Source organism: Eptatretus burgeri, chromosome 5, assembly GCF_056783735.1.
Source record: "Eptatretus burgeri isolate ZD-2024b chromosome 5, Ebu_testis_v1, whole genome shotgun sequence".
In the NCBI taxonomy this organism is placed as follows: domain Eukaryota; kingdom Metazoa; phylum Chordata; class Myxini; order Myxiniformes; family Myxinidae; genus Eptatretus; species Eptatretus burgeri.
This window is the reverse complement of record NC_140965.1, coordinates 81279702-81294701: the sequence shown is the minus strand read 5'-3', so window position 1 is coordinate 81294701 and position 15000 is coordinate 81279702. Positions and strand designations below refer to the sequence as shown.

The following is a 15000-nucleotide window of genomic DNA, read 5'->3' as shown; positions in this document are numbered from 1 at the left end:
AGGTGGAAGGAGAATGAGAGGCGCATCGATTGTGATGAGGAGATTTCCACACTCCTCAATGCTGACCAGCTAAATAGAAACCGGTACCATGTGTCTGCTCTTATAGATGTTGTGAGATTTCTCGCCGAAAATCAGATACCTTTTAGAGGGAGCCTTGATAATTTTGAGGATATGTCAGACGGGCACAGTGGGCTCTTCCTCTCGCTTTTAAACCACACACTCAAAAAAAGACACCGAGCTCGCCAAAATAATAAAGCATATCCCACGAAACGCAAGCTATACTAGTCCGGAAACTCAGAATGAACTGATCTGCACATTGAGTAATGTTGTGACGGATGCCATCGTGGAAGAAGTAGGCACATCGTGGTTTACCATCAAGGTGGTTGGGACGAGGGACCCCACTGAATGTGAGAACATATCAATCATCATTTGCTTTGTATCGGCATCAAATGAAGCAACAGAGCGTCTACTCACAATAGCTACAGCCGACGCTGGAGATGCAAAAACATTGACAGACCTAATAATTGCAGAGCTGATAAAAACAGGACTTGACACGTCAAAAATATTAAGTCAGGTTTACGACGGGGCTTCGGTAATGGCTGGGAAGCACGGTGGGGTGCAAAAGTTGTTGCAAGAGATATTGGAAAGAGAAATCCCCTATGTGCACTGCTTAAATCACCAACTCCATCTGGTAGTTATCCAGGCACTGGCAGCAGAGAAAGCTGTCACTGATTTCCTCGAGGTTTGTTGTTGCCTGTACAAATTCTTCAGAAAGCCCACTGTTGCTGCACAGTATAAAGGTGAGCGGTTAAAACGACTTCTTGCTCAAAGGTGGACGGGACATTTAGCCACCGTGTCTGTGATTATAGGATCTTTTAAGGATATCACATCCTTACTGTCGGAGATTGATGCAGAGCGCGCCTACGGTGCAGAGATGAGGATGGAGGCTATTGGGCTTTTGCGGGAAGTCTCTGGGCCTGCCTTCATGTTCATTGCTATCTTTGTACAAAAACTGATGATGTTGTTAGATGGCCCTCACAGACTCTTGCAGGCAGAGGACATGGACTTGCTAACGGGGTCGGAACTGGTGGCGAGTGCTACAGAGTGTGTGAAGAAACTCCGCTCTGAGGATGAGTTCACTGATTTGTGGAACAAGGCCAACGATGCTCACACTTCTACACCTGCACCACCAAAACGGAGACGCACAATGCATAACAACTTGGAACAGTTTGTAGTTTTGGAGACTACAGGACAAAACAACGACAATGACAAGACAGAACTGCAGAGGGTTTTTTTTACAGTGCAATTGACACTGTGCTTGGCGAGATCGCTCAGCGCTTCAGTGAGCACAACACACAACTCGCCCGTTCACTCACTGCCTTGAATCCCGAAAATGGCACGTTTTTGGATCCCCACTTGCTCCAGCACATCATGACATTAACAAAGTCAACCATCAGTGAAACAGAGTGTGTGGTTGCAAAGCAGTTTATTCGCTCACAGACAGAAAAGCAGCCAAACGAGAGATGGACAACACAAAAACTCCTCTCAACATACCACAAAACGCTGGAAGCCATGCCAAGTGGAGTGACTGCTATGAGACTTGGACTAACATTTGGTGCGTCCACTGCCATGTGTGAAAACTCATTCTCAACATTGAGGAATGTCTTCACTGACCATCGACGGTCCATGCGCCATGCACGCAAGGCACAACTGGTACGGCTGGCCTTCGAGAGAGACCTCACACGTAAATGCCTGAATGAATGGAAGGAGAAGGTCCTCAGAAGATTCCACACCGAGACACGTCACCTGCAGCTCTTCTGACAGCGAGTACAGCGGTATAAAAACTATACGAGGAGTTCAGATTGTGTGTGACTGCTGGTGATGCATGTGTGGTTGTGGTTGTGGTCAGCACCCGCCGTGGTCGGCTGCTTTGTACTTCTGATGTTTAAGTTAAATGTTGTGTTTGGTGCTTTGCATATCCCATATCTAGTGCTTTGTGCATAACCTTACCTCTGTGTAATTGACTGCTTTAAATGCGGACCTTGTGGTATCTTCAGGCTAGTCGTATTTGCTGTTGATAGTTTAATGTGATGATCGCAGGTCATAGCCTACTGTATCTTATTTCAAAGTGCACTGATTCTGGTGCCAACCTCCCCCGTTTAGTCATTGTATCTCTGGTATATTAATTTTCTAATGCCAATTCTTCCCAACACCTTGTATAAGTGCACCTGAATTGGTGCCAATTGTCTAATCATTGAATATTTGCATTGTGAATGTGCCAGTTTGTTGCGGCTCTCCTGCATTCGAATAATTTTAGGCCAAAAACATCAGAACATATTAAATCTTGCTGAGATCAATTTGGTTAGTATGCGACGGCAACCTCAGTATAGATGTGTCAATGCTGCATGAATACAATAGCATAACGGGTTATCAAAAATATTAAATATAATAATTGTGCCCCCCCCCCATCCAGTTCATATGCCCCCCTTAATACTGAGCCCTGGCTACGGGGCTGACCATATCCATTTATAGGAGGTGGTACATTTTGTAATGCAACGCCTTATCTCATGTAAAGCACCATTCCGATAATTTATTGTCACGCCTTGAACAACTCACACCAGACAGCACAAATATAAATGAACTCACAACCGATGTACCAATCTGGTAGACTGTATGCTTTCCATTAATGAAACAATATGGCGAGCGTAGAGCAACGATAAATATTCATGTAACATAAAAACAATACCAAAACATTTTGCAGCACAACAAAAACTACCTTCTTTCACACTTCTGTAATTGTTTTGGTAAAATCACAGAGCATAACAGAATGTAGGAATAATCAAGTGCATTTGACATCATTATTCAAATGTGGTACAGTGTTATAATTGAGATTACAGTATCACATGGATCTCACCTGTGCAGAGGAAAAGGAGAATATGAAGCAGTTAATAAGCAAGGTGAAGCAGAAGAATGTCCAGTGTGCCATGGTCCGGCTCTCAACGTTTCGATTCTGTGATCCTCTTGGTGCCATCGCCAAATGGTGTCGCTGGACTTCAACTCTGGTTTAAAATGTTATGTTATTAGGAACACAAGTGTACATTTTTCATATTTGGAAGCATGCCCTCCTATATAGGAAAGATATCAAGCTTGCATTCCCATTTGCTTGCATGGGAAGGCTTGTTTGTAGGGTGTGCAGAGTCATGGCATTTCCTGCTTGGAAGCAAGGAGAAAGCAAATGAAAATTGTGGGAGAAAATGGGAAAGAAAGACAGGAAAGGAAGGTCCAAAGGTTATCAAGATGGACCGCTCTGCAAAATGTGGGAGGGTACAATGTTCACATGAGTTTGCTAAAGAGAAGGATGCTTTGAACTTTATACTGTATGTTCTTATCTGCAAGAGAGTTTGATTAGGAAGGAACAATACAGAGGATAGACAGTCTAAGAAACATGTTACAATTTGTTCCGAGATGTCAGGTTGGACTCGATTGCACGTCAACAGCTTGGAGGGAAAACATCCATCAACCATCCCTGATCATACTCTATTCAAGAGCATCAGTAACTGAGAACTAACCCAGAGCATCAATGGCTGAGAACTAACCCAGAGCATCAGTGGCTGAGAACTAACCCAGAGCATCAGTGGCTGAGAACTAACGCAGAGCATCAGTGGCTGAGAAGTAACCCAGAACATCAGTGGCTGCGAACTAACCCAGAGCATCAGCGGCTGAGAACTAACCCAGAGCATCAGTGGCTGAGAACTAACCCAGAGTATCAGTGGCTGTGAACTAACCCAGAGCATCAGCGGCTGAGAACTAACCCAGAGCATCAGTGGCTGAGAACTAACCCAGAGCATCAGTGGCTGAGAACTAACCCAGAGCATCAGTGGCTGAGAACTAACGCAGAGCATCAGTGGCTGAGAAGTAACCCAGAACATCAGTGGCTGCGAACTAACCCAGAGCATCAGCGGCTGAGAACTAACCCAGAGCATCAGTGGCTGAGAACTAACCCAGAGCATCAGTGGCTGAGAACTAACCCAGAGTATCAGTGGCTGTGAACTAACCCAGAGCATCAGTGGCTGAGAACTAACCCAGAGCAGCAGTGGCTGAGAATTAACCCAGAGCAGCAGTGGCTGAGAACTAACCCAGAGCATCAGTGGCTGAAAACTAACCCAGAGCATCAGTGGCTGAGAACTAAACCAGAGCATCAGTGGCTGAGAACTAACCCAGAGCATCAGTGGCTGAGAACTAACCCAGAGTATCAGTGGCTGTGAACTAACCCAGAGCATCAGTGGCTGAGAACTAACCCAGAGCAGCAGTGGCTGAGAATTAACCCAGAGCAGCAGTGGCTGAGAACTAACCCAGAGCATCAGTGGCTGAAAACTAACCCAGAGCATCAGTGGCTGAGAACTAAACCAGAGCATCAGTGGCTGAGAACTAACCCAGAGCATCAGTGGCTGAAAACTAACCCAGAGCATCAGTGGCTGAGAACTAACCCAGAGCATCAGTGGCTGAGAACTAACCCAGAGCATCAGTGGCTGAGAACTAATGCAGAGCATCAGTGGCTGAGAACTAACACAGAGCATCAGTGGCTGAGAACTAACCCAGAGCAGCAGTGGCTGAGAACTAACCCAGAGCATCAGTGGCTGAGAACTAACCCAGAGCATCAGTGGCTGAGAACTAACCCAGAGCATCAGTGGCTGAGAATAACCCAGAGCATCAGTGGCTGAGAACTAACCCAGAGCATCAGTGGCTGAGAACTAACCCAGAGCATCAGTGGCTGAGAACTAACTCAGAGCATCAGTGGCTGAGAACTAACTCAGAGCATCAGTGGCTGAGAACGAACGCAGAGCATCAGTGGCTGAGAACTAACAGGTCGTCAATGTGGCAAAAGCAGGAATTTGGACAGGGCACAGACATATCATGGTCTACTCTTTATAAATAACACTGTGGGATATTTAACACCCACTCGCAAAAACTAGTTCCGGTTTGACTTCCGGTTCCGGGTTTGGAGCGACGAGAGGTCTCCTTAGGGGCTCTCTGCTGACGTTCTCAAAGTTAAGTTTCCGGTCGTTATTTGACCCGTTTTAACTGTTTAATTTTCTCACTGACATGTTACTGTGTGTTCCTAGTTCGGTTTTGTTTCAAAAATCGTGCTATTTTGTGAGTTTTTTTGTCGACGTTCTTACCGGGTGTTTAAGGCCGAGGTCTTGGCCTAGGCTTGAGGCCGGCCGGTTCCCCTCTGTGTTCGATCGTTTTTTATTTATTCTTTTATCTTTTTGTTTTTTTATTTTTCTCCCCATTACCTTCAATTTCTATCCTCCCCATTACCTTCAATTTTCATCCTCCCCACTTTCCTAACGTCACTCATTCTCCAAAACTAATCTCTATTTCTTATCTCAAAAAAAAAACAAAAAAAAAACCCAACAACAACACGCTAACCTTCTCCCGTTTCTGCTTCTTCTTCTTCCTCTTATCTTCCTCCTCGTCTTCTTCCTCGATTTTTTTTTCTACAACACTTCCATGACCTAATCTGTTGAAAACTCTCTCAAACATTAATAATAGCAACAAAAACAATCTTCATCTTCCTCTCTTCCTTCTTCCTCAAAGATCTTCCTAATGCTTCATCTTCCTCTCTCACACATGTGGTACTCTTTACTATTTCATAATGCACTACTCTTCTGCTATTTTAACAGACTGCTCTCATTTTGACCTCTCCTTCATTCCTTGCCTAAAAAATCCAACTATTACATTGCTTCTTCTCTCAATTCTCTGAATTCGCCTTCATTGCATTCATCAAGAATTGTGTTAAATCGCATCTCTGACATAAAACTTTAAAAAAACCCAGTTTGCCATGAATGTTCGCTTTCCATCAACCATTCTTTTTTTTCCAACTTCAGTGCCAACTCACCCCTCTCACAGCTCACTCTCACTCTCAAAGCAACCATCCCACTCTTGTCCCTCCAAGCCTCCCTCTCACCTCTCTCAAAAATTCCCCCTCACCTTTCTCCCACCTTTCACTCCCCTCACTCATCCTTCTCAAAGTTGCCCCCCCTCTCATCCACCAAGCTGCCTCCCTCCACTGCCCTCTCACCTCCATCTCTTCACTCCACCTCCTCAAATCCTCAACTGCCTTCTTCCCACTCTCTTGTCACCCCCCTCTGCCCCAGCACCACAGAGCCTTTTCTCCCCCTCATGCGGTCACCTCTCCAAGCTATTCTGCAATCCCCCACACTCTTTCAACAACCCTCCTTACCTTCCCCCTCGTCGCTTGTCCTACGCTCCCCCGCCCCCCACCCCCTGCACCCAAAGCCTCCTCCCCTACCTCTTCATTAAAAGTGTGGACCTCAAATATCCGGGGCCTTCGCTCAAACCTTTCAGATCTTTCCATACAGGTTGCCACTGACGAACCAGACATAATCTGCCAAACAGAAACTTTCCTCTCCCAAGACGTGTCTGACTCCCAAGTATCTCTCCCCGGTTACTCCCTCCTCCGGTATGACAGACCTGAGCCTCGTCCTGGTGGAGGAGTTGCTCTCTTCATCAAAGACTCTATTCCTCACTCTCCATGCACTGCTCTCACTCCCCCACACCCCCAGGAATAGCTCTGGCTACGGCTTCCCCTCCACTCCCACCTCATGTTTATATGTGTACTGTACCGTCCACCTAACAGTGATGACTCCATCTACACCTCACTATCGGAAAACATGGACCATCTTCTATCTTCTCATCCAAACTCTCTCTTCCTCTTATGTGGTGACTTCAATTGTCATCACGCCAGTTGGCTAGGTGTGGGTACCTCTCTCACCTGCCATGGCACCTCAGCAAAAGCTTTCTGCGACTCATTGGGACTGACTCAATCGGTTGACTTCCCGACCCGGATCTCAACCAATGGTACCCCATCTCTTATGGATCTGATTTTGACAAATTTCCCTGACAATATTTGCTGCTCTTTTTCTGCTCCAATCGGTTCTTCTCACCACGTCCTTGTCAAAGTGGACATTTCTCTGGCTGTTATCAGAGAACCACCTCACCGCCGTCGAGTCTGGCATTTCACCCAAGCCGACTGGCAGGGTCTCTGAGCAGCCATCAAACTTACAGACTGGTCTCCTATCACTACTTTCTCAAACATCAACTCATCCTGGGAATTCTTTCAAAGAAACTTGCTCTCCCTCACATACAGATTTATCCCCTCTCGTGTTCAGTTGGCCTACCCTTCCTCCCGCCCTTGGTTTTCTGAAGCTTGTGGTGAGGCAGTTGTCCTGAAACAACTTGCCTTTGCCTCATGGAAAGCAAACCCAACTGATGGCAATCTCAGTTCCTTCCACAAAGCTCGTTACAAGTGTGTATCTACCCTCAGAAGAGCCAGAAAACAACATCTTTGTCATTTCAAGTCTGAACTCTCAAACCTCTCTCCCTCCTCAAAATCCTGGTGGCGTTTAATCAAATCTGTTTCTGATGTATGTTGCCACTCCATCCCCTCCCTTACCTCAAATGGCCGCACTGCTGATACCACACGTGATAAAGCTGAATGTCTAAACTCGGTTTTTGCAGCTAAATCTTGTGTCCTAAACCCATCACTTTCTCTACCCACCTTACCCAGTCGCACCCAACTGTCCCTGGACTCTGTGTCCTTTTCTCCTAACAAGGTGGAGAGCTTGCTTTCAAACCTCGACTCAGATTCTGCAACTGGTCCAAACGGCATCAGCCCACGTGTCCTCAAAGCCTGCTCTTCTGCTCTTGCTCACCCTCTCTCTGTTCTATTCACCCTCTCATTTGCTCAAGGTCATCTGCCATCTGCTTGGAAATCTGCTAACATCACTGCCCTGCATAAAAAAGGTGCAAAAACAGATCCCTGCAACTACAGACCAATCAGCCGTCTCCCAATCATCAGCAAGGTTATGAAATCCATCATCGCTTCAGACATGAAATCCTTCCTCTTCTCCAATGGCCTGATTTCTGATTGTCAATTTGTTTTCAGACCAGGTCACTCTACCCTGGATATGCTGCTTCTGCTCTCCCAACAATGGATGGAGGTCCTCATTGCCAGACAGGAAATCCGAGCCGTATCCCTGGACATATCACGTGCTTTTGACACAGTCTGGCACCCTGCCCTACTCACCAAACTCTCTTCCCATGGTATTCAAGGCCATCTCCACTCATGGCTCACAGACTTCCTCTCCTGTCGCAGTCAACGTGTGGCCCTAAATGGAGTTATTTCATCCCCCCTTCCTGTCCAGGCTGGAGTTCCTCAAGGTAGTGTTCTGGGCCTTGTTCTTTTTCTGGTTTTCATCAATCATCTCTCTGACTCTGGAAAATCCTCTATATCTCTTTGCTGATGACTCCACCCTCTGCCGTACCATCTGTCATTCCTCAGACCGGCAAGCAGCAGCTTCTTCGCTCACTGCAGATCTGGATAAAATCACAAACTGGTCCAACACGTGGAACATGTCTTTCAATCCAGACAAATCTCACACTCTCACTCTGTCTCTTCGAAAGGACCGTTGAGAAAACCCCCCCATCCACTTTCTCATCAATCCTCTGGAAGAAGTCTTTTCTTTCAAGCTTCTGGGTCTCACTATCTGCCATGACCTTTCCTGGGAAAGTCACATTTCCAACCTCGCCTCAAAAGCCAGTCGCCGACTGGGAATCCTCCGTCGTGCAAGGTCCTTCCTCGGCCCTCTTGAGCTCCTGACCACTTACAAAGCTTTTGTCCGTAGCCTGATGGAGTACTGCTCTCCCCTCTGTGCTGGTGCTCCTGCCTCCCACCTTTCTCGGCTTCAAGCTGTCGAAACCAGGGCATCTAGGATCATCAGCATCTCCCGCAATGAAGCTGAGTCTTTGGGTCTCTCACTCAATCACCGCAGGTTGGTCGATGGTCTTTCTGTCTTCTAACGACTCCTCTCCAGCCTTGCCCCCCCCCTGCTCTCTCTGCGATTTGTCCCCACCACATTTCCACAGGGCGCTCTAGGTCTGCCAATAACCCCCTTCTGGTAAAACTACCAAAATTACGAATCACTGATCACCTTCACTCTTTCATTCCTCTTTTTTTTTCCCGCCTTTGGAATAAACTCCCTCACTCTATTCTTTCCCATTCTTCCCTCCATGCTTTCAAAACAGCTGTTCACCACCACCTCTTATCATCCCCAATCCAAATCCTCGATCTTTTCTACCCCCGATAATCCACCCAAGCCCACTTCCTTCAATTCCCCTGCTTTCCTTCCTGAAAGTCCCTGTAATGTCCATCTTCTCTTCCCCATGTTCCCCGTCCCATCCCCATCCCTCTCCCTTCCACAGATCTCCTAATGTGTCTGTTCCCCACTGTTTTGTCCCTCCCACTCCCTCCCCTTTTGTCACATGCCCCCTTGCTGTGCTTTGTGTGTTCGCTCTCATACGAGCCTCGACAAGGTATACAAAAAAAAACTAGCACAGGAGTCCCGAGCTTTAGGTCCCTCTGAAGGACAGTGAACTGGGTGATAAAACGCCATGCCTGCAAAGCCCGGAATCAAACCCAGAGTAGACAGCTCAAAGGAAAGGACGCTACATCTGAGGTACTGTATGTTCACCACCATGGTGAAGCAAGGAGAAGCTGACGTTTCAGGTGTTAAGCGTTCGTCAGAGCAAAGAAGGGGAGGGGGTTAACACCGAAAAATCCATTTTTCCTTGTTTACCATGGTGGTTATCATACCTCAATCAACGTTCTGTTGAATTCACCCATTGTTCTATCTGTCCACCAACCCAAGTCAACACGAGCCTTCACTTGGACTAGATCTTCATCCTACCTCTGAGGTGTCCTTTCAAAATGAACGAATGGTCTGTGAGCCCCTTTTAACCACCACCTGGAGGCCAGTCATTATTACTCCCATTCACAAGAAGGCTACAAAATCAGCCCCTGCCAACGACTGGCCAATCAGCTTAGTTCCAATTACACTGAACAACAAATTTCAAAAAAAATTTTTTACTGGAGATGTGTAAAGTGATTAAGACTAATTTGGGTACGCTGATTTCAAAAATCATAACCGTTTTGCTGTATCACGTCAGGATTTTCAGGAACAGAAATATTCCCATTGCCTAGAAGTCAGGATTTCAATGAAATTTACATATGTCTTTAACATGTCTATTTCGTACAATTGTTGTTAACTTGTGTTATATTTCTTTCTTTCAGATAAAGATGAGTAGGCGTTCCTGTACCAATCATCCTGACAACTTCTGTTATGTGTGTGGTCGGTATACCAAAAAAGATCAACAGCGAAGTATATCTACAGCAGTGAAAATGAAGGCCGCCTACTTTCACTACTTCGGGTGTAAGGTGGGGGACCAAGAACAGAGCTGGGCACCACACATCTGCTGCACAAGCTGTCACACAACCTTGACTCAGTGGTTGGTGGGCAAGCGCGCGAGCATGCCATTTGCGGTGCCCATGATATGGCGTGAGCCGTAGAATCATCATGATGATTGTTATTTCTGCTGCACAAGCATCGCCGGCTTCAACAAGAAGAATAAAGGTCACATCAAGTACGTTGACTGCGTCTCTGCTCGTAAACCTGTGCCTCATGATGACGAGAACCCCATTCCAACACCTCCAGCTGATCAGAACATAGCTGTAAGCAGTGGTGAAGAGGATGGTGATGATGAACCTTTTGAACCCGACACTCAAGAATCACACCTTCTGAACCAGGGAGACTTAAATGATCTTGTAAGAGATCTCTCGCTGTCAAAGGCGAAGGCAGAGCTGCTTGGATCAAGGCTGCAGCAGTGGAATCTACTTGAACCTAACAACAAGATATCCTTGTTCAGAGCACGTCACAGAGACATGGCTGAGTTCTTTGAGATGGAAGACACGATGACATTCTGCAGTGACATCAACGGTCTGTTGAAAGAACTTGGGTGTGATCACGATCCTGCAGACTGGCGCCTCTTCATCGACTCGGGGAAGAACAGCTTGAAGGCTGTTTTGCTCCACAATGGCAACGAGAAACCATCAGTCCCACTGGCTCATGCGTTCGGCATGACAGAGACCTATGAGACTATGCGGCAGCTGCTTGATTCCATCAAGTACAATGACTTCAACTGGCACATCTGCGGAGACTTGAAAGTGGTGGCGCTGTTGTTAGGGCTGCAGTCAGGCTACACGAAATACATGTGCTTCCTTTGTCTCTGGGATAGCAGAGACGACAAGAATCACTGGACGAAGAAAGATTGGGAAGAGCGAAAAGAGCATGTACCTGGTCGACACAACGTGAAGCATGTCGCCCTTGTCGACCCAGCCAAGGTTTTCCTTCCACCACTCCACATAAAGCTCGGCTTGATGAAAAGTTTTGTACGGGCAATGGATCTGAATGGGCGTGGGTTTTTATACCTCAAGGAAAAGTTTGGCAACACCTTGTCGGAGGCCAAGATCAAGGCTGGTGTCTTTGTTGGACCGCAAATCCGACAGATTATGAAGGACGAAACTTTTCCGACAACTCTAAACCCCAAAGAGCTGGCAGCATGGAGGAGCTTCAAAGCTGTGACGGACAACTTCTTGGGGAACGAGCGCGCGGACAACTATGAAGAAATAGTGCAGCAGCTGCTGGAGTCCTTCAGGAAACTTGGCTCCAGGATGTCCCTGAAAATCCATTTCCTACACCAGCACCTGAACTTCTTCCCTGACAACTTGGGAGCAGTCTCGGACGAGCACGGCGAGCGATTCCACCAAGAGATTTCACTCATGGAGACGCGTTACCAAGGGCGGCACAACCCGAACATGATGGGCGATTTCTGCTGGTTCCTGCATCGTGAAACTGACACAGAGCAGCACAAATGCAAAGCCAAATGCCTAAAGCATTTTTAATTACATTCTAGTGGAGTTTTTCTGTAATTTCTATAATTTTGAAGCATTCATGATGAAATAAATGAATAAATGAATTTTTGTAAATTTCATTGAAATCCTGACTTCTAGGCAATGGGAATATTTCTGTTACTGAAAATCCTGACGTGATACAGCAAAACGGTTATGATTTTTGAAATCAGCGTACCCAAATTAGTCTAAATCACTTTACACATCTCCAGTAAAAAATTTTTGTTGTTCAGTGTTACAAGCAAAGTAATGGAATCCATCATTGCTGCTGATGGCAACTGTCTTTCCTCTTTTCAAATTCCACGATGTTTGAATTCTGTCACTGTCAAACAGCTATGGACGTGTAGCTGCGCATCTCTCAGCAATGGTTGGAGGCTCTAGATGTCATCCAAGAGGTAATGACCATCTCCCTCGATATATAATCGTTTATTCAACACAGTCAGACATCCTGCTCTACTTCCCAAGCTATCTCTGAGCAGCATACAAGACAGCCTTCATAACTATCTTTCTGACTCCCTCCATTCACGAAGTCATTGTGTGCCAACAATGGAACCATCTCCTCTCTTCTCTCAGTGGAGCCTCGATTTCCTCATGACAGTGATTCGGACTGAGTTTCTCATTTACATAAACCTTCTCTCTGTTGCTCTGGAAACCACCTTCCTATTTGCAGATGGCTCCACATTGTGTTGTGCAGTGTTCCATTCCACTAACAGGTGAAATGCAGCTGCATCACTTTGCTGATCTGGAATTGATTAGGTATTGGTCTGATAAATTGGAACATGTCCTTAATTCCTGGCAAATCTCATAGTTTGAACCTGTCACTCTGGAAGGATCATCAACGGAACGTGCATATATAATATGTGCAGGGTGTTTCATAAAAAACACACAACCCCATAAATGTTATGTGAAATATTTATTTATTTATTTATTTATTTCTATTGCAGATTTGTATGAAGCATCGTTTGGAGGAAAAACTGCAAACGTCAGAGAGTCATACCATTTATTTCAAAGATGACATTGACAATTGAACAAACAACAAAACACAACAAAAGTAAAATGTCAAAAGATGTTGTGATGGTAATCCATAAGAGGATTGTGGTGTCGTATTGTGACATCATAACGTGGTATAATTCCTACCTTGTTTGGTTGTTTTTTCGAGATGTCATCCATGTTTTTACTTTTTTTGTTAATGTATATTTTTTTTCTTTTTTGTGCAATTTTTTGTACAATAAAATGATTGGTGTGTTTTATATATTTTGTTATTTTGGTGTGGGTTAAATCCATCCATGTTATTAAATTCGTCTTATGGTACACTGTACACCTCTCTCCTCCTCACCCTCAATCATGGCTTTTAGTTCAGTCCACTATGTGGATTACCACATATGCAGAAATGTTGATGCAAATATCGTTTTTAAAATAATAAAATGCTTCATGTTTTATATATTTTGTTATTTTGGAATGGATTGAATCCATCTATGTAATTAAATTGTTTTAATACTTGTTTCAGTTGATTTGAAGAATGGTTTGGATATGTATCTCTTTTGGAATGCATATGATCAGTGCATATGCCCCAACAATGACCAACCCGGATGATATCAAAGATAAGTTATATGAAGAACTTGATGCCCTCATTGCAGCAGTCCCACAGTCAGAGAAGCTTATTGTCCTTGGGGACTTCAACGCCAGAGTGGGGACAGATCACCAGACTTGGGAAGGAATCATTGGAAGACATGGCACCGGCAAGTGTAACAGCAACGGCGTTCTACTCCTGAAGATGTGTGCCTCACATGACCTAGTCATCACCAACACACTCTTCCGCCTCCCCACCCGTAAAAAGACATCTTGGATGCACCCACACTCTCGGCAATGGCATCTGATTGACTATGTCATCACCAGGAAGAGGGACAGGCAGGACGTGAGAGTGACAAAGGCCATGTGTGGTGCCGACTGCTGGACTGATTATCACCTCATCGTGTCCAAACTTAAGCTTCGCATTCTGCCCATGAGAAGACCCCAAGGTCAGAAGACTACAAAGAGGCTCAACATCTCCAAGCTGAAGAAATCTTCAGAGACCTTGATGGCAAGCTGGTGAACACACCGCATGATGACCAGGACAGCCTTGAAGAACAGTGGGTGGCTTTCAGAGATGCAGTCTACTCCATCGCCCTCGAACACCTCGGGCCAGCATCCCGCAGAAACCAGGACTGGTTTGACGAGAACAATGAAGAGATACAGGTACTGCTATCAGAGAAACACCAACTGTTCGGAGCACACCAGAACGACCCCACGCCACAAGCGAAGAAAGATACCTTTGCCAGCGCAAGAAAAAGTACAGAAGAAACTCCGTGAGATGCAGGATGCATGGTATAGTAAGAAGGCTGATGAAATCCAGGGCTACGCAGACCGTCACGACGCATTGAAGGCTGTGTATGGACCCCAGTCCTCTGGCTCTTCTCCCCTCCTCAGTGCAGACGGGACCCAGTTGCTGAGAGAGAAAAAGCAGATTCTGGAGAGATGGGCTGAACACTTCAACCAGGTCCTCAATCGCCCTGCTGATATCAACGATGAGGCCATCACTCGCCTTCCTCAGATGGAGATCAACCAGGACCTTGACAACCTCCCGACAGAAGAAGATGTCACAAAGGCCATCAAGCAACTTTCCTGTGGCAAAGCACCAGGATCAGATGCAATTCCTGCTGAAGTGTACAAAGCAGGAGACCCTGTCATGGTGCAGAAGCTGACTGAACTCTTCCAGTCCATATGGAATAAAAGGAAGGTCCCACAACAGCTGAAAGATGCTGGCATAGTCCACATCTACAAGCGGAAAGGCAACCACCAGGCTTGCGACAATCATCGAGGCATCTCCCTCCAGCCCAGAGCCAGGAAGATCTCAGCTCGCATACTGCTCAACCGTCTCAATCAACACCTTGAGCGGGGTCTCCTTCCAGAAAGCCAGTGCGGTTTCCGTGCTGGACGTGGAACTATCGACATAATATTTGCTGCACGCCAACTCCAGGAAATATGCCAAGAGCAGCACAGTGATCTGTTTGTGACTTTTGTCGATCTCACAAAGGCCTTCGACACTGTCAGCAGAGATGGCTTGTGGAAGATAATGCAGAAGTTTGGCTGTCCAAGCAAGTTTATCACGATTGTCCGTCAGTTCCATGACG

General features: G+C 46.0%; 1 long non-coding RNA gene across 4 annotated transcripts in view; it reads right to left on the bottom strand.

Annotated features, from left to right (window-relative positions):
• Positions 1 to 603: 603 nt before the first annotated feature.
• Positions 604 to 15000, bottom strand: part of LOC147026819 (uncharacterized) — a 38598-nt gene continuing 24201 nt past the window's right edge. For 2 of the 4 annotated variants that reach the window (XR_015058511.1, XR_015058515.1), the window contains exons 3-4: positions 2915 to 3059; positions 604 to 1752 (exon numbers count right to left, since the gene is read on the bottom strand). This is a non-coding gene — a long non-coding RNA (uncharacterized LOC147026819). Of the gene's footprint in view, positions 1753 to 2913; positions 3060 to 15000 lie in introns of those variants that run through there. The other 2 variants (XR_015058512.1, XR_015058513.1) reach the window with 2 other exon arrangements.